The 19,089-nt window shown below is 35.5% G+C and overlaps 1 long non-coding RNA gene across 1 annotated transcript in view; it reads left to right on the top strand.

The window, feature by feature from the left end:
- The first annotated feature begins 815 nt into the window (after positions 1-815).
- The window catches only part of LOC118180138 (uncharacterized), a 59,727-nt gene continuing 41,453 nt past the window's right edge, over positions 816-19,089 (top strand). The window contains exons 1-3 of the long non-coding RNA XR_015041077.1: positions 816-4,978; positions 7,900-8,109; positions 18,867-19,050. This is a non-coding gene — a long non-coding RNA (uncharacterized LOC118180138). The remainder of the gene's footprint in view (positions 4,979-7,899; positions 8,110-18,866; positions 19,051-19,089) is intronic.

The raw sequence follows: 19,089 nt of genomic DNA, 5'->3' as shown, positions 1-19,089 counted from the left end.
TTGGATAAATCGTCGGTAGTAGGAACACAAGCCCAGAAAACTTTGGACATCGGCGATATTTTTCGGAATAGGGAACTTTGCTACAGCCTCTACCTTTTGTGGATCGGAATATATCCCATGTTGATCGACTAAGTGTCCCAGTATAGTCAGTTTCTTTTTGCTGAATGAACATTTCTTGGAATTTAGCGTCAGTCCTGCTTTTTGGATACATTTCAATATTTCCCTCAAACGCTTTTGATGTTCTTCGAAATTAGGTGCGTACACGATTATGTCATCGAGGTAGCAAAGACAAATATTCCATTTGAGACCTCTTAGTACCGTGTCCATCATCCGTTCAAATGTGGCTGGAGCATTGCATAATCCAAACGGCATGACTTTAAATTCATAGAGACCATCTGGAATCACAAAAGCTGTCTTTTCTCTGTTTTTATCATCAACATCTATTTGCCAGTAGCCTGACTTCAGATCCATCATAGAGAAAAGTTCTGCACCAGCCAGGCAGTCCAAAGCATCATCAATGCGAGGTAACGGATAGACGTCCTTTTTAGTTACCTTGTTCAATTTTCTGTAATCGACACAAAAACGCCATTCACCATTTTTCTTCTTCACAAGCACGACTGGAGATGACCATGGACTATCTGATGGTTGTATCACATCTTCTTTTAGCATTCTTTGCACTTCGTCTGCAATCACACGCCTCTCAGTGGCTGACACACGGTATGGCCTTTGTTTGATTGGTGCACTGTCACTTGTATCAATCTTGTGCTTCACCGAATTGCATCGGGATTTTTTCACAATACTGTTAAAGTCAAAAATGTCACTAAATTCATCTAGTAGACTCAATAGCTCGTCTTCCTCAGCATTGGACAAATCAGTATCAAAAATCTCTTTTAAGTTTTCTTGAGATAACCTTTTCCTGGACCTATGTCCCTTGGGACCTGCTGGAGCCTGATCACTGAGGGAGCAAATAGCGTCGCTTTTTATGGTCGTTAAATAGCCGACATTCATCCCTTTCGGTATCAGTTGGGTTCGTCGAGAACAATTAGTTACCCATAATTTACCACAACCATCCTCTATAGTGACAATTGAAGCTGGTATCGATAGTTCTTTTTCGCACTTAAGAACTCTATTTCCAACAATCATAGCTTCGTCTGCTTCCCGTAGCTCTGAATTCAAGGCACGTATTCGCTTTGCGGTGTTTGCTTCAATTACATAATCGGTTGCGGCAAACAAGGAGAGCTGTGACTTATTTAAATATTCAATGTGTGGAAGGATTTCTGCAAGTGTAAGTTCTTGATTTCCACAATCGATAACGGCATCGGTGGCACGGAAAAAATTCCATCCAAGTATCATTTGATGACTACATTCAGGAAACACAAGGAATTCAAACGGCTTCTTAGTCCCATTCAAATCAACTTTCAATACACAGCGTCCCGAGGCAGCTACAGTTTTACCACAGGCAGTTTTCAATACAGGTCCATTCTCAGCAAACATAGGAGCATTTAGCTGTCGACGTAACTGTTCAGATATGACAGAATAATCGGCACCCGAGTCAACAAGGGCTTTCACACACTGTCCGTTCACGGTGATAAAAGTGTTATTCTTTTCCAACTTGGCTGTGTTGTACGTCGGAGAATTTTCTTCAACTGCGGCCTCACCTCCTGTACAGGTCGCTTGAGCTAGTTTTCTTCATTGGTTCGGTGTGGGGAACGGCTGGACCGGCGTACTGGTGACTGCGATTGTCGACGGTTGAGAGAGCGTCACGGATAAGGTGAACTGCTCCTTATTCGGGAAGAACTAGGTTGTGCATATTCGTCGTCGAAGCTGTATGTAGATTCAGTGTCCCTGTCCCATCGAGGGTTGGATGTCTTTGCAGCTCTTGCATTTTCAAATATCTGGCGTCTTTCCCTACAGTACCTCAGAACATGTCCTCGGCGACCGCAATGAAAACAGAGAGGTACATTATCGTGAGTCCTCCACAGATCTGTCCTACGTTGTGGAGCAGTTCTCTGGCTGGCTTCACGTCTTGGTTGCGACCTAACTGGAAGTGAACATTGGGTAGTGTTTTTGCTTCTCCCTGCTCCTGTGAGTGGTGCCAGCGCTTCTATAACCTCTTCCCGGACCACAGATGCTATGTCATTCGGTGCTACGGGTTCTATTTCCGTGTAGCCCTGAACTTGCGTAAGGACCTTCTGAAGCTCTTCTCTGACGATGGTGCGCACTATAGACTTTAGTTCACTGGCGTCCGCATCGGCCGAGACCGCGGAGACATTAGGCAGCCTCTGGAATCGTGATCGGGCGATACGTCTTCATCGAAGGCTTTCTATGTGACGGCAGCGTTTCACGAAGGCATCGACGCTGCCATAGTCCTGGGATGACAGGACCTGGTAAAAATCTTCAGCAATACCTTTCATGAGGTGGGCCAATTTTTCGTTGTCAGACATAGAAGGTTTTACTTTCCAGCAGAGAGCGAGAACATCTTGAATGTATGCTTCAGACGTCTCATCGATTTGCTGAGCACATGTCAGTAGTACTCGTTCAGCTTGGCGCTTTACATCAGCTGCTCGGAAAAAGGTGTTCTTAAGAGCAGTCTTGAAAACAGTCCAACTGGTAAATGTATCTTCATTATTATCGAACCACTGTCGAGCGGTTCCGCCAAGGTAAAAAATGACGTTCGCCAAACACATTTGATCATCCCAGTGGTTATAGTTGGCGATTCCATCAAAGTCCTTGAGCCATCTATTAGTGTCTTCTTGGCTATCCCTGCTGAATATACACGGGCTTCTGGGTAGTTGGTACGTCAGGATCGGTATTGGTGCGATATTACTTGAAGCGGAACTGGCTGCTGGAGAATTCTGCTCGGATTCCTTCTCATCAACCATCTTTCTCGATCTTTTACGCGAATCCTGTAAGAGCCCAAACTCAGGAGGAAGTCCTCGAATCCGCAGGCTTCGGCGTAACACTGCCGTAGTAACTGAGAAATACCCGGCGCCTCTACCAAACTGTCGCATAGATGAGGGGATCCTACAAATGAACAGGCAAGTACAAGTCTAAACTCAAGACTTTTTATTACTAGACTAACTAGAACCGAATGAAGAGCTACTTATATACAGCTGGTGAACGTGCTGAAACATTCCAGACTTGGAATGTTCTGGAAGAATAAGAAGGAAATTTACATAAATAAGATAACATTAACAACAAGGATATTTACATAAAAACCAATTATCGGGCATCTTGCCGTTGATGGGTTTCGAACCCGGTACTTTCAGGTTTCGAGTCCTGCGCCTTCTCCGCTAAGCTATGAGGAGCTCAGTTGAAAAGAGCGATTTTCACTACAATGACTAAGAACTTTCGACTTCGATTCATGTTAACAATGGTAAAAGTGCACATTCGCTTAGCGAAACCAAATTTTTTCATTTCGATGTGATTGGGGGAAGAATTTGAAGTTTCCATATTCTAAGTAGGTAGGATTCGGGTCCAACCGCCCCACCCACGAGGACACAAACATGGAGCTCAACAAGGGAACACAGAATCCTGTGTTAGAGTTAGCCAGACCTATACGCAGTCTGAAGTCCCCCAGTCAGCTTTCGTAAACGCAAGAACTTCCGAAAGCTTGACTTCAATCTGCTGACCAGTTAGACTAATGACTAGCCGGTTGACACTAGCGGTCACAGCTAAGTACCTCTCATTTAGGCAAAAGCAGAGGCCAAAGGATCATGTTGGGGATTGTATTTCGCCCATCAACTAGCAGGATCACATTTTCCTGCCATACGAGTCTCCATGGGTGATGCTGCGCAGCTTCAACGTTAAACGACCCCAAAGAGTTACAACAGTGGTTTTGCAAAAAGAAGGCAAGCCAATTGCATACAAATGATGTGCAAATCATTCTGAACTTTCTCTAAATCGACAGTTTCTCTGATCCATTTGAAACAAAAACCTTGGGTGTGTCATGGAAACCAATAAAGGATCGCATTTCCTTCAAAGTAAAGCGCAGTGTTATCATATACATAAGAGATGTATCATATCACATACATAAGTGATGTGTCTTATCTTCAGTTGCTAGATTATTTTACCCTTTTGGTCTTTTTGGCCCAATTATAGCCAAAGCAAAGATTTTTATGCAGAAACTGTGCCGTCTTAAAATTGATTCGAATGATGGACTTCCTTCTGCAGAAAATTAGGAATGGCATCAATTTCTTTGACACTAGAGAGCATAAACAACATCAATATTGACAGACGTGTAGTGGTTGATCAAGCTAAAAATGTTGAAATCCATTGTTTTGTCGATGCTCATGAACGTTGTTTCAAAGTAGCAGATTATTGCAAGTCTGTAGATTTTTCTGGGAGAACATTGGTAAGGTTAATCTTAAGCAAATCAAGAGCTACTCCTTTTAAGAGCCTATTGATTCTCGAGGCTTGAGCTATGTGTCACTGTCCTATCATTCAGGTTGGTGAAAAACGGCCTTATCACCTTGAAATTAGCAGTGACTCAAGTCTACTTATGGACAGACTCAATGATAGCCCTCGAATGGATATGAAAGGAACCTATGGATCATAAGATGTTTGTTCAGCATAGTGTGGCCACAATTCAAGAACTTTTCATCTGTTCAACCGTGGCATCGGATCAGAATCCAGCGGCTCCTGTCACGGAGTGTGGATTCTGATAAGCTAAGTGCATCACAAATTGTGTTGTCCAGCGTTGCTGGTGGGCAGTGACTATCCAACTCATGCAGTATCTATCCGAGATAAAAGTGAATCATTTTTTACATAATTTACTGAAATTGAGTGATAAATATATAATTATTTTATGTGTCAGTAGTTATATTTTCAGATTTATTTGAAAATGCCTCTAGCAAGATTGTCACGACCAGCTAAGTGTTCAGCATAGCCAAATATTCCTGATACAACAAACAGAAAATGATTGCTTTGGAGAGGACATCCACCAATTAATACGGCACGGGAACTGTCTTATGTAAAAGTAAGTTAAAAAATGTGTGAATCCCTACCTGGATTCTGATTTTAGTTCTCAGAGGCTGTTTAGCTAAGACAAATCTTACTTATTTTGCTAAATATCTGACAATATTATCTAAAATTCACAAATTTGTGTTATTAATAGCTATTGAACATTATCAAAAAAATTTTTTGCATGTTGATGCAGTCGCATTATAAATTCACGTGCGCGGAAAGTTCTGACCATTAAGTGGTTGATCTGTTTGACATGAAGTTGTACTTCATTGTATTGTATGACTTAAAAACAAACAATTTGTGTGTCGACAAATAATGGGAAATCTCCCATCAGATGGAGATGTAGCAGATTCTTTTTAATTTAGTGGAATGGAATGCACAGCATTATATTGCGACAGTGCCACAAATCTTGTTGGTGCCAACAAAGAAGTAAAAGGACTTCATAACGTAATTAAAATCCCCAAATTAAACTCTAGCCAATTATTTATCTCCTGAGAATATTGAATGGAAATTCATTTCACCTAGGGCACACAATTTTGGAGGCCTCTGGGAAGTTGCAAGAATCATTTTAAAATAGTTGTAGACAGTGAAACATGTGTCTTAACAGTGTGATTGAGTGACCTCTGTGTCTGTTAACAGGTAACGAACATGATTGCAGAATAAATAAGGAGAGGAATAAATGAATAATTTTGAATATATTTAATGGGCTGTATGTGGGAAAAAAATATAAAGGTAATATGAAAACGTTGGACCAACATGGAGTTTTTAACAAATAAAATAAATAAATAAAAGAACATACTTTATGAATTTTAAGTTGGAAATTATCAGTGACACTATTAAAAATGTTCACACATAGACCCACCGAAGTGCATTAAAACATTTGAGAATTTTTAAATGTATACAGTAACAGAAAAACCCAAAAAATTTATTTTAAATTAGAAAATTCTGAAATAATTTGGATTAATGTATACTGATGAAACACTCAAAATGGAGTACATATGCTGTTGTTTCACAAGCATCCTGGAAACCTTTTTTCTATTCTCACTGATAAGTAGCTGGTTATGGAATACAAATAATGTCCATTAATGAAAATTCCTAAAACATTTTCAGTATACCAACACTGCAATCCATTTCTTATATCGAAAGAAAACTACATTTTGACATTAATGTGAAGTATGACACTGAACTCTCAGTTATGTGTCCATTGTAAATCGTTTTCATAAAAGAATATGTAAAAACCTCACAGCTTAGTCTTGAAATCAAATTAGAAAATTAACGCTAGTTGATACTTGTAACAGTGTTTGCAGAAATTTTTCAGCTAAAGTAGCAAGACAAGAATAGTAAAGTCGACAAGTATAGAATAGTAAATGTAGCACATGATATCATAGTTACATAAGTTGATATGACCTCTGATGTCATTGCAAATTCAGTCTTCATTGATTTTTTTAAAGTTATTTTTTAAGTTATGGACTGTAATTTCATTTAGTTGTTTTAATTATGTATCTCTTATGACAAAAATTTTATGACTGTAGTGCTGATTATCCATTGTTTAAACCAGGAGTTCCCAAACCGTATGCCTGCCGGACATTTAACGGATGCGCGCTGTGCGATCACAATAAAAATGTTTCAGTTTCTGTAAAAATTCCACATGAACGTTTTTTCATATTTCAGGAAATAGAAATTACATCCAACATAGATACCAGAACAAAGCTAAATGCGATCGATCTTCTTCTTCTTCTTTTTTTTTTTTTTTTTTTTTTTGCGCAAGTATTATTAACCTATGTGCATGTATCAAATTGTGCTCAACACGAAGCAAAATGTGAGCAATCTCTCTCTCTGTTTTTTTAATGTGCAACTCTATCCAACTATGAAATCACCTTAAAAAAAAAGTAAATGGTGCCTGCCGTCCAACAGATATTGTAGAATGTGCTCTTAGCGACGAAAAGGGTGAGATCCCCCTGGTTTAAACATTCGTCTTTTAATTAATTCTCAGTTAATTTAGATTTTTTAAAAATTAATTTGTTCATATCTATTGTTAAGTGCATCCTCAATTTTTGATTTTTTTTGAGGTGGCAGTTTCTTTTTGTAATTATTATTATTTTTGCTTTATTTTAATTGCTAATGTATTTCAGTGAATTATCCATTCTGTTTGGTTCACTTATCAGAAATTTATCGTGGCAAGGAGAAGATTTCGCCTGTCACTGGCAAGTACCAAAGCATAAAGCTGGAGATTCTAATACATTAAAAATAAATCGAGTATATGTAACCCACCCAGCATTACATTTTATTACATTTGACAAGTTTACACTTTAAGGACCGCTAGCAGTTCAACAGAATACGCACGTCCGACCGGCCGCTCAGCGGCAGATTCTTCATGTTCAAAATAACTGTCTAGACAATCTGATAAATCGTCTAAATAAAACTCTCCAGTACCATTTTTTTCGCTCAACGTGAACGGCAATTTTTTTAAAAACGGTGTTAAAATGTGGCAGTTTACGAAGCAATGCACTTAACGCAACTGAGCAATGTACCTCAATACCAATAATAAAATGCAGATGATATAGCAAATGGCATCTGTTTATCACAATGGCTACCGAGATTGATAGGCTATTTTTAGGTAGTCTCGAGAAAAAAGCGTTTAATAGGCTATCGGTCGATAGGCGTTGGCGAAAAAAAAGCTGATTAATAGGTCGATAGGCGTTGGCGAAAAAAAGCTGATTAATCGATCGGCAGGCTTAGCCTAAAAAAGCCGATTAATAGGCGACCGGTTGGTAATGTGTTAATGAGTAAGTTATTATAAATATTACAACAAACAAATTAATACAATTACGCATTTGTAATATATTTTTGAATCTCTCATGTTTTTCAGTAAGTATTGTACTATCAAAATTGTATGAATATAAAAATATTACTCATGTGCAAAGCTTTTAAAAGTTGCAGGGCCAACGGATTGTTTGAAGGACAGAAACCATAAATCGATCTTGGCTCCCTGATGAAGCTAAAAATTTCCGAAAGAAAGACAGGCAAAGAAATGGAGATGCAGAGAAAAGAACTGGCTAGTTCACTTGCCAAATGGACTAGCACAAACAGTTATCTTCGGGAGACTCCACTGTTTTGATAAATCTCCCCTCCCCCTTCTTTCAAGTAAGCATAAGCATGTCGCGCAAGTGTAGTTTCACTTCATTGCACCTATCGTACATTCCTTCCTTAAAGCTTAAAAATAATTTTGTCATAATTTTTTTTAAATGGTAATAATTTGTCTCCGTTTAAGTTTAGTTTCGGCAAAGTATAAGAATCTGATGTAAAATTTTTATAGAAAACTGGTTATAAAATTATAATATTTTATGACAAAAATTATAATATTTTATGACAATTGTAGGGAAGGATGAAAATCAATTTTTTTTGACTTCATAGGTACAAATGATGTGAATATGATTCATTTTGAATAAGAAATTCCTCCACGAAGGCATCCCTTCCCTTGGGCAGGTGGCTCTAGCGTGATTTGCCACATATAAATAAACTTTAGCATTTACAGTAATATTTTGTCAGCCAGCATCCTCTGCTTTTTAAATCGTAAGTTTCAGGGGTTCCCAAATTGTGCGTCGTAGTGCCCATAGACATATCATAGAGTCGTATTTAATTAAGTGTTGTGATTTGCTATGAATAAGCAGGTTGTAAAGCACAAATCTTGTACAACACTTCATCGAACACGACTAGGGCAGCGTGACAAAACAACTAAACCTATAAGTGCGCTAGCAGTTGAAAAAGTAAGGGAACCCCTGGTCTATTTGCATGCTAGTCCAATACTTCAGATTATTATTTAATTTTTAAGTGCAGCTGGAACGAAAGTTTTCAAATTTGAATGTCTGAAAACTTAACCGTTTGAGTACGGCGAAGCGCTATTGCGCTTCACTTGTCATATGCCAAAAATACGGAGCAGCGCGATAGTTTATTTTCAACAATTCATTTCTACATTTTTATATGCATATTGTTTTTGTTCATATTTTTGAGGATGAATGATAGGGCATAATAAAGGTTTAAAAGAGTGCTTCTTAACTAATGGAAAAGTACTTTTTGAATTAAATTTGGAAGGAGAAGGAATAATTTTGTTGAATATTGTGCAGGAACTATATAAAACTCATAACTGATATTTAATTTTTATATAGAGAGAATAATTTTATAAAATTTGTAAACCATTCATTTTAGCTAGTTGTAAAATTTCTTCATTTAATCCTTAAGAAAATGTTAATTTTTTGTTTTTTTAGGGGGGGGGAATTATTGCAGTATTCTAATTCCTGCACCAATGACTGATAACAATGCTTGATGTTTTATCCTATGACACATGTGAAATATGAGAAACCGGTGGCATTGTGAATATTAAAAAATTTCTGTTCTACTCTGCTAGTATTTAAAAGATTATCTAGGAACAAAGTTGTTAAACTAGGATAAATGAAAATAGAACTAACTATTAAATCATTAAACATTAATCTGTCCATGGTCAGAGGTTTTGTTATTATTAACCTAGGTTTACACATAATATGTGAGCAATGAATGATAAACGATAATGATATACCTATTATTGCATATATATGAACTAAAATCATTAAATGAAATAAAAATAAACATCCATGATTAGATAATTTGGATATCCATGGATATCTATCCATTGTTAGATATTTTGTAATTATTAACTTAGGCTTGCACATAACTTCGGGTAACAACATTTGTTTTTTTATTTTTGTTTAAAAGTTCAGCAAATTGGACTAATTGAAAGTTCTGATTTGTATTTGAGAACAAAATTACTTTGCAAGGCATTTTTATGGGAATTCTAAAGAAATGTAGCACAAATTGGTTTAAAAAAACAGTAATAAAAGGCGGTATTAAAAATAACTGGGAAAGAGAAAACTCTTGGATTTTTCGATATCCGCTTAAACCTAGTAACCGCAAGTAAATTTACTATTGTATACAAAAACAAATGCAACCAAAAAAGCAGTAAACCAAATAAAAATAAATTTTATTCAGTTCGTTTATTTTATTATATCTGGTTAAAAATACAATTTTTTCAAATAAATTAAAGAATTAAGCAGCTATTAAAGTGACGCAGAAATTTACGAAATGTTTCCAAAAATATCCAGGGCTATAAATTTGCCGTGTTTGGAAATGACTAATTTGAAGCCAGGAAGTTTCCACTCTAAACAATTTCTATATAACTTCCAAGACTACCTTTCGTAAGTACTTTATATACAAAATATTCAAAAAAAATTTCATAATTAACATTAAATTATTTAAAGAACATACACTTCTGATCTCGGATTTCAAATTTAAAATTTCACAATATCGTATGAGGGTGGACACAGTGCTTGGTCTTACCTGATCTACCCAGATATGGCTGTTTTGATATCTTGAAATAGCCAGGATTCCGGCCTAGCGGCAGGCAGCAGAACTGTTCCGATCAACAAGTATTTCACATCTTTTTAACTGTTTCTCAAATGAAAAGAAAAAAATCTTTATATGAAAATAACTATATAAAATTAAATGATTAATGTATTAAATATATTGATTTAAATGAATTAGAATTCTATAAATATGTATAAAGTATCTATAAAAAGGCATAAAAGTATGTATTTTTACGCGTTTCTTTAAAGCGGTTTGTGAGACCGCTCACAGTAATTATGCCGAAAAAATTATCACAGTGTTTCAAAATTAATTTTTAAAGACTTTTAGTCAATATTCAAAAATTCAAATCAACTTGCTCAATCTAGTCTTTTTTTTAATTAGAAATTAAAGTATGACACAACATATTCCCCCCTCCCTCTAAAACACATAATGCAATAAACGTATGTGCTTTCTGAGAAACAAAAATCTGCAAAGTTTTTTTCTTAATAAATTACACTAAAGTAATAATAAATTACACTTCAGTAAATTCTAAAAAAATTCTAGCCTCTTAACTTGATTCGCACAACAAAATTCTTGATTTGGGGCTCTAATACAAGAGCTCAAATTTCATAGTAGAAATATTCCAATATTAACGTAATAAATTTACCACTCTAATACAAGAGCTCAAATTTCATAATACAAATATTCTAATATTAACGTAATAAATTTCCCAGTCTAATACAAGAGCTTAAATTTCATAATAGAAATATTCTAACATTAACCCCTTGGGTACGGATTTATTTGAGAAAATATTTGCATGTGGAACGGATATAATTTTTGGTTGCTTGGAGTAGAATGTAAAAGCAATACGTTTTGCGTAAGAATTTATTTATTTCTAAAATATTGTTTACATATGTAGTATTACGATGTCTTCAAGTAATTAGAATTGCAAAACAAAAATAAATTAATAACAACAAAATAAAACTAAATGAAATAAATTCAAGCTATAACAAAAAACAATTACAAATAATTATGCAGAGTGTTATATTTTTCAAAGCAAGTAAGTAAATGCAGTGCTACACAGCATTGTTTTCACTGCCTCTTTCCTAATATTATGCTTATAAGAAACACAGCACCTTTTTCCAGGGTGCTGCTTGGACTTAGTTGACGGAATGTTCTCAGGAAAGTGTGCTCAATTTTTCGTTGCCAAACGAAATGATTGTATCACTACTTGGCGGGCGTCCACGATGTTTATAATTTGGCAATGACAATTGCTCCAGCAATTCTTTGGCAATATCAGCTTGGTTTGGTTGTGCAGTTGATTTTAGAATATAAAACATGAGCATTATAAAAGGCCATATCTATTGGATAAAAAAACATTTTCATATTTACCCTTTCATATTACAATTTACACATTTTCTCATAACTGGAAAGCACACTAGCAATTGGCCTTGTTTATCAACGCCTCCCTAACCTTTATTATACTCAAGCACAGATGCCGGTATTATAATATTTTCGCTATCGCCACCTTCATTTTTTCTCCTTTTGCCTGTGTTGGTCAAATCAGCATTTGAATGTTTCGTGCTAAGTAAATGAATTATCCGCTACTAGGGAAAACAAGCAAATGATGTCTCTCAGATGTCAAATGTACCCAAGAGTTTAATTTTTGGTTTGACGTCTTAGACATGTCATCCGCTCCTAGGGGGGGAAAAGTGAATGACGTGTCTCAGATGTCAAATGTACCCAAGGGGTTAATGTACTAAATTTGCCACTCTAATAGAAGAGCTAAAAATCTCTCCATTTTTGAAGAAACAACCAACTTTATTAATCATATATACAGAATAACTGGAAGACAATTTAAGCGCATGCTTTTTCCCACACTGATATTCTATGTGCGAGGTTTCTTTACATTTCTTACTATTATTATGTTGGTAGCATAGCAGCGCAAACACGCTGCCATGCTTATTAAGTTTGCATTAGATTAACACCTTTCAACCTGAGTTGTATGAGTAAAATCGAATGAAAGCTTAATGGTGCCACATATATCATGATCTTTAGCCTCATCTTTTGAGCATAATTCAAGCAAAACTTTCATTTATTTCTTCAAATTCTGATCTTATAGGTCCTAGATTCATGATCTCACATCACCAAAAAAGTTCTCCTCATACCAGAGACGAAAGTTGGCAAAGTGAGCCAACTTTCGTCTTTGGTATCTAAAAACCTCCATGGTATTCCAGCAAGAAATTTTACTTTTCTGCGACAGTTTTGTTGACAGCTTTTTTTCACTTTCATTTGTATTTTGTTTTGAAAATTTTCACAATCCGGGTAACCTTAACATGCTGGTAAATCAACCATGTTAAGTTCTGTCCGATTATTAACATACATACTTACAGATATCCAGTTCATTCCTGGTGAACTGGATATCTGGTTTATAACTGAAATTTAACTATAAATTTGGACAAGGCCTAACTAAACAAAGGTGAGGCTACTTCGCCTGCAGTTAAAACTTCAATATAAGTGCTAGCATAGTTACAACTCAACAAGTGGAAGACTGTGAATGGACCTAGCCCAGATGTTCACCCCTCTGTTTTAATCGTATTAATTTTTATTGATCTATAATTAAGTCATTGCAACATGTTCACATAGCACATTGTTTATTCCACCCTAACATTCACTGACTATTACTTCACTTCAGTTTGACCAGCAACTAGTGTGTTGCCACATATATGTAACATCTCCCCTCTTTTGGGAAACTCATAGGAATCAATGCATTACATAATTATCATATTTGGATGGTCGATATACATTACGACCACTTCTTGTTTTATATACACAATCACGATTAATATTATTGCTATTATTTTGATGGTGAGGATCATTATGTATTTTTGGATGTTCACTACTTATATTTTCCTCATTTTCATTACATAGATCATAATAGTCTAATGTCACTAAATTCTGATTTTTAGTTTTTCTTAAATGGAATTTATTCCGTCTAATTACCCTATTATCTTTTGTTCTAATCCAATATGATCTAGGAGTTGAATGCTTTTTTAAAACTATAGCAGGCTCCCATTTATTTTCCCATCTCAACATTACCTTTTCCCCAGGAATAAATTCAGGTCTTTTCCTTGCATGCTTATCATAATAGATTTTAGCCTGTTTCTGCTTACTCCTCACTTTTTCTCTATATTGATCTTTTACAGTTGGTTTCAATTCTGTTTGCGTAATTGGTAATCGTGTTCTTAAATTCCTACTTAATAGCATTTGACTTGGTGATAAATTTATACCTGAAATTGGAGTACTTCTATATTCCAGGAAAGCCTCATTTAATTTCTCTAATCCTGCTTTTCTAAATAAACTCTTGGCTATACCTACCAACCTTTCTGCAAATCCATTGGATTTAGGATATCGAGGACTGCTAGTGATTATTTCAAATCCCCAATCCCTTGCGAAACTCTTCCTTTTCCAACTATTAAATGGTACGTTATCACAAATTAAAGTTTTGGGTATTCCATGTGTTGAAAATATCGATTTCAATTTACTAGTAACTTCCACTACACTTTTATTTTTTAGAGGAATTATGTCTACCCATTTAGTTAAGTAACAGCCTATATTACTAGATAACTTTTCTCTGCATACTCACAGATATCAGCACCAACCTTTTCACAAGGTAAACTGGGAATTTCATGAGAAACAAGAGGTTCTTTTACTGTTTGAGGCCTGAACCTATCACAAATTAGGCATTTAGAAATCATATTCTCAATGTTACTGTTGATTCCTGGCCAAAATAGTACTTGTCGAGCCCTAGCTTTTGATTTTTCAATCCCACAGTGAGCTTCATGCAATAATGTTAACATACACTTTCTTAATGCAACAGGTACTACAATTCGATTATTAAAAAAAACTAAATCTTGTTCAACACTCAACTCATTTTAAAATTTAAAATAAGATCTTGCTTCTTTAGGAACTTTATCAACACTCAAAGGCCATCCATTTTGCCAATATTCTTTCACTAGCATTAACCCTTTATCTTCTAATGTAGCTTTCTAAAATTCCCTTTTCTTACTCTCAGACATTTGCAGTTGTTTTGTTAGTGTATGAACAATCTCTGTCATATCCATGTTTTCATTTGTGTCTGTATCAATAAAGGAACGTGACAGTAAATCTGCAATATACATATATTTCCCAGGCAAATATTTAAGTTTTAAGTTATATTTTAAGAGCTTAATTTTTATCCTCTGCAATCTATTTGACAACATGTTAGCAATATTTTTGTTCATAATTGAAACTAATGGTTTATGATCAGTAAGCACTTCTACCTCTCTACCATAAATGTAATAGTGAAATTTATTAGCAGCAAATAAAATACTAAGAAATTCTTTCTCAATCTGAGCATAGTTTTTTTCTGCATTATTTAAACTCCGAGACGAAAAAGCAATTGGTTGCCCATTCTGCAATAAGCAGCAGCCTAACCCATCTTTAGAACTATCTGCCTGTATAGTTATAGGTTTACTGCTATCAAATATTCCTAACACAGGTGCATTGGAAATTAATTTTTTTTTTTCCTGAATGCTTTAGAATGTAGCTGTAACCACTGCCATTCTACTTTGTTTTTCAAAAGTTCCCTTAATATGGCTGTTTTCTCTGAAAAATGTGGTACAAATTTCCTCAAATAATTACACATTCCCAAAACACGCTGTAATTCATGCTTATTCTGAGGTTCCTGTAACTCAGTAATGGCTTTAATTCGATCAGGATCAGGTCGCATGCCTGACGCATTAAATAAATGACCTAAATATTTAACCTCACTAACCCTATATTGAAGTTTTTGCTTGCTGAATTTAATATTGAGTTTTTTAGCTCTGTTGATGACCTCTGTTAAAATTTTATCATGTTCTTGTATAGTGCTAGCAGCAATGAGGATGTCATCAAAATAGACCAATACTCCTGGTATATCACCAAAGTTTTCAAGATTGCGTTTCTGAAAAATTTCAGGTGCACAGGAAATGCCCATTGGAAGCCTTAAGAATTTATAGCATCCAAATGGTGTGCTAAAAGTACAAAGATCACTACTATTTCCATCTAACACTATTTAAAAAAACCCATCCTTTAAGTCTAAAACAGAGTAAATTGATTTATTACATAGCTTTGGTAAAATCTCCTCAATTGTTGGAATCAACACATGTTCTCTTTTTATAGCTTTGTTAAGATCTTGAGGATCAAGGCATATTCTTAAGGATCCATTAGCTTTTTCAATTATTACTACATTGCTAACCCAGTTCAAAGGTTGATCAACTTTTGCAATAATGCTCTGTCTCTCTAATTCGCTTAATTTTAATTCAAGTTTAGGTTTTAAACTAAGTGGTACTCTACGTGGTGGTCTCACTACAGGAGCTATCTGATCATCAACCATGATTTTACACAATCCACTAAATTTCCCCACACCTTCAAACACTTCTCAATTATTAATAATAAATTGATCTTTAGTTGGAGGTAAAACAATTGTATACTGATCTAACTTACCTTTAATTGATATTCCAACCTTATTTATAAACTGAATTAAATTAAGTTTAACACATGCATCGATTCCTAATAATGGACGTATATGCTTGCTAGAAACAATTAAAAACTCTAGAGTATGATCCACACCATCTGAGGAACATTGTAACATTAATGACCCATCAGGTTTAACCTTGAACCCCCCAAATGCTTCTAATACAACATTACACTTGTTTAAAATAAGATTAGAGTTCTTAGCACTCAGTGTTTCGTAAGTTTTCACAGGCAAAACATTCACTTCAGACCCTGTGTCCAACTTAAAAGTCACAGTTGTCCCTTCAACAATTAAAGTTTTAGTCCACTCTTTTGTAGATGATGTTGAGCACACACTTTTAGTTCTTTGAACATTTATGGAATTCACGAAGAATTCATTATCAGATTTCCTATATACATCTGCGTTATCATGCTGAGAAACATTTTGGATGTGTTTCAGTCTGCACATAGTCGAAAAGTGATTTAGTTTGCCACAATTAAAGCATTTTTTTCCATATGCCGGACACTGTCCCTTAATGTGATGTCTGTTGCATTTTTGCATAAAGATGTCTCAATATTTGCATAAAGATGTCTCAAAGTTTGCATAAAGATGTCTCAATATTTGAAGTGTCAGCACTCCATCCTCTGTGCTTCCTCACTGCTAAGGCTGCGTTGGCTCCTCCTGTTCGATGTTGCTTCACTTTTTCTCTAGTTATGCTGTCAACATTGTGTTCTCTTAACGTTTGAGCACGAGCTTTGCTCAATTCATCTGCTTTCCCTAATTCAATTGCTTTTTCCAAACTCAGATTATTTTCTCGCAGCATCCTCTCCTATAAACTGGCATCTGATACTCCAAGGACAATGCGATCACGTATGACAGAGTCACTCTGCTCACCAAATTCGCAAGATTTTACAAGTTTTTTCAGGTCAGTTACGAAACAATCAAAAAGTTCCCCTTCTTCTTGTTTTCTCTTATTGAATAAAAATCTCTCCACCACAACATTTGTTCTAGGTGTCGTGAAAGCTTGAAACCTCTCAAGCACTTTTTCATAGTTACCCTGATCTCCTGTTGAAAGATTGAACGTGTTAAACACTTCAACTGCTTCCTCACAGCGGCATTTAAAAATAAAGCAACTTTCACATCTGAATCTTTTGAAGCATTTCCTGAAGCTTTCATATAAATCTGAAACCGCTGCTTGAATCTGCGCCAGTTTACAGCCACATTGCCGTCGAAACTTAGGCCTTGCGGTGGGCGACAAAATTCCATTTTGCGTCTGCTGAGAGGAAAAACAACCAAGGGGATTGATTGCCTGGCAATTAGTTGTAATACTATTCCACACGACTATGCCATGTTTTAATCGTATTAATTTTTATTGATCTATAATTAAGTCATTATAACACGTTCACATAGCACATTGTTTATTCCACCCTAACATTCACTGACTATTACTTCACTTCAGTTTGACCAGCAACTAGTGTGTTGCCACATATATGTAACACCCTCCCCTAAGTTTAGAGAGAAATATACCAAAATGTACAGTGACGTTGTGCAGGGAAAGGAAAGGCAAGTTTTATAATAACAGGAATAAGAAGGCTAGAAAATATTTTTGACCTTGTCAGGCATATGAAATCACCAAGACTGCTCTTTGCAAGGTTTCAGGATATGTTTAAAAAGGGGTGCTTTTTTAGAAGACCCTATAGCATGAAGACTAATTAATTAATATGTTTACAAAGACTTTAATAAGTCTTACTTTTATATCACAGGAAAGGATCTTCCTGCATTTTTTTGCCCAAATGTGTAGCTACTAGATCACTTATACTTTCTTGAACAGTGATTGGTTGCACATGTGAGAACACAGTAAGCAACCACCACTGTGAAATATGCTGCATTCATGAAAGTCAGATACACACAGCAATCCTCACACAAAGTGCATTTGCTGGTTCAGCTATCCAACGCTTACAAAATTACATACAAGCACTGGAGGCTTGGCTGGTAAAATGGAAGATCAAAGTTAACATAAACAAAACTCAGGCCATTCTCTTCACTCGCAAGGAGAAATTTAAGAGAAACCTGATAATGTATGGCAATTCTATCCCCTGGGCCAAGCAAGTCCCTTACCTTGGGGTGACCCTCAGTAAAACTTTGTCATGGAACCCACACATTACAAATATTATCAACAAGTTTCGAGCACGTAAAGCTAAACTCTTCCCCTTAATTGCTCGAAACAGTGTTTTATCAATAGATAATAAGCTAGTTATTTATAAATCCATTTTGCGTCCATTACTATGCTATGCATGCCCTGTCTGGCCGTAAAATTGTATGCTACGCCAAATTGTCAACGCACCTTGGTATGTGCGTAATAACAAAATCCTTGAGAAACTGGGTGTACGCCCCCTCAAATCATTTTATTACAGCATAGCCAAGAGGTTTCACAGCAGGCAGCTCGCTATCAACAACCCTGCCATTAAGATCCCTGGTTATGATCAGTATGACCTCGAGAATGAAAATTGACCACTGGCCATTCTTAATGAATGGATAATGTAAGCTTGCAGCATAGCATAGTAATGTTCTTCTTTCTGTTATTACAATCATGTATTTTATCCTGAGCACCTTCATTCATTTTTTTTACCATTGCAATGCTTTATTTTATATTCACTATTTTGTACTGTTATATATGCATATCTTATTTATTTACCTACCACCTTTCTATTTTGAGCAAGGGCATGTAGCACTTTTGTACTCCTTGTACCACTAATATCTTCTTTCAGGACACACAGCTCGGCGGCTTTCTGTTCTTAACAGCTAAAATAAAAATAAATAAATAAATAAATAATATATATATATATATATATATATATACATAAATATATATAAACATAAAAATGTTATAAAATATATAAAAAAAATTTTAAAAAAAAATTTTAAAAAAAAATTTTAATTATACTTTTAATATTTAGTTAATTTTTGAACAAATGTTCGCAATGTCTAGATATGTTCTACAAGGGGTAGGGCCTTCGGCCCAGGTACCCTGGTGTGGCAAAACACCGCTCCACTGGGGAAGTCAGATACAGCAGGACTCAGCCGCCTTGTCGCCTAGAAGATATCCAAGAACTTGTACGTTGACTGTTCTCTTAACCATGATGAGTTACTTCGGCTAAATAAGATTATGTAAGGTAAGCCCATTTTATGTATTTCACACTATATATTTAGTC

Source organism: Stegodyphus dumicola, chromosome 5 (assembly GCF_044657685.1).
Source record: "Stegodyphus dumicola isolate Sdum_Otavi_A_Nest chromosome 5, ASM4465768v1".
Lineage (NCBI taxonomy): Eukaryota > Metazoa > Arthropoda > Arachnida > Araneae > Eresidae > Stegodyphus > Stegodyphus dumicola.
Note: the sequence above shows the minus strand (reverse complement) of the source record. Positions and strands in the feature narration are given on the sequence as shown.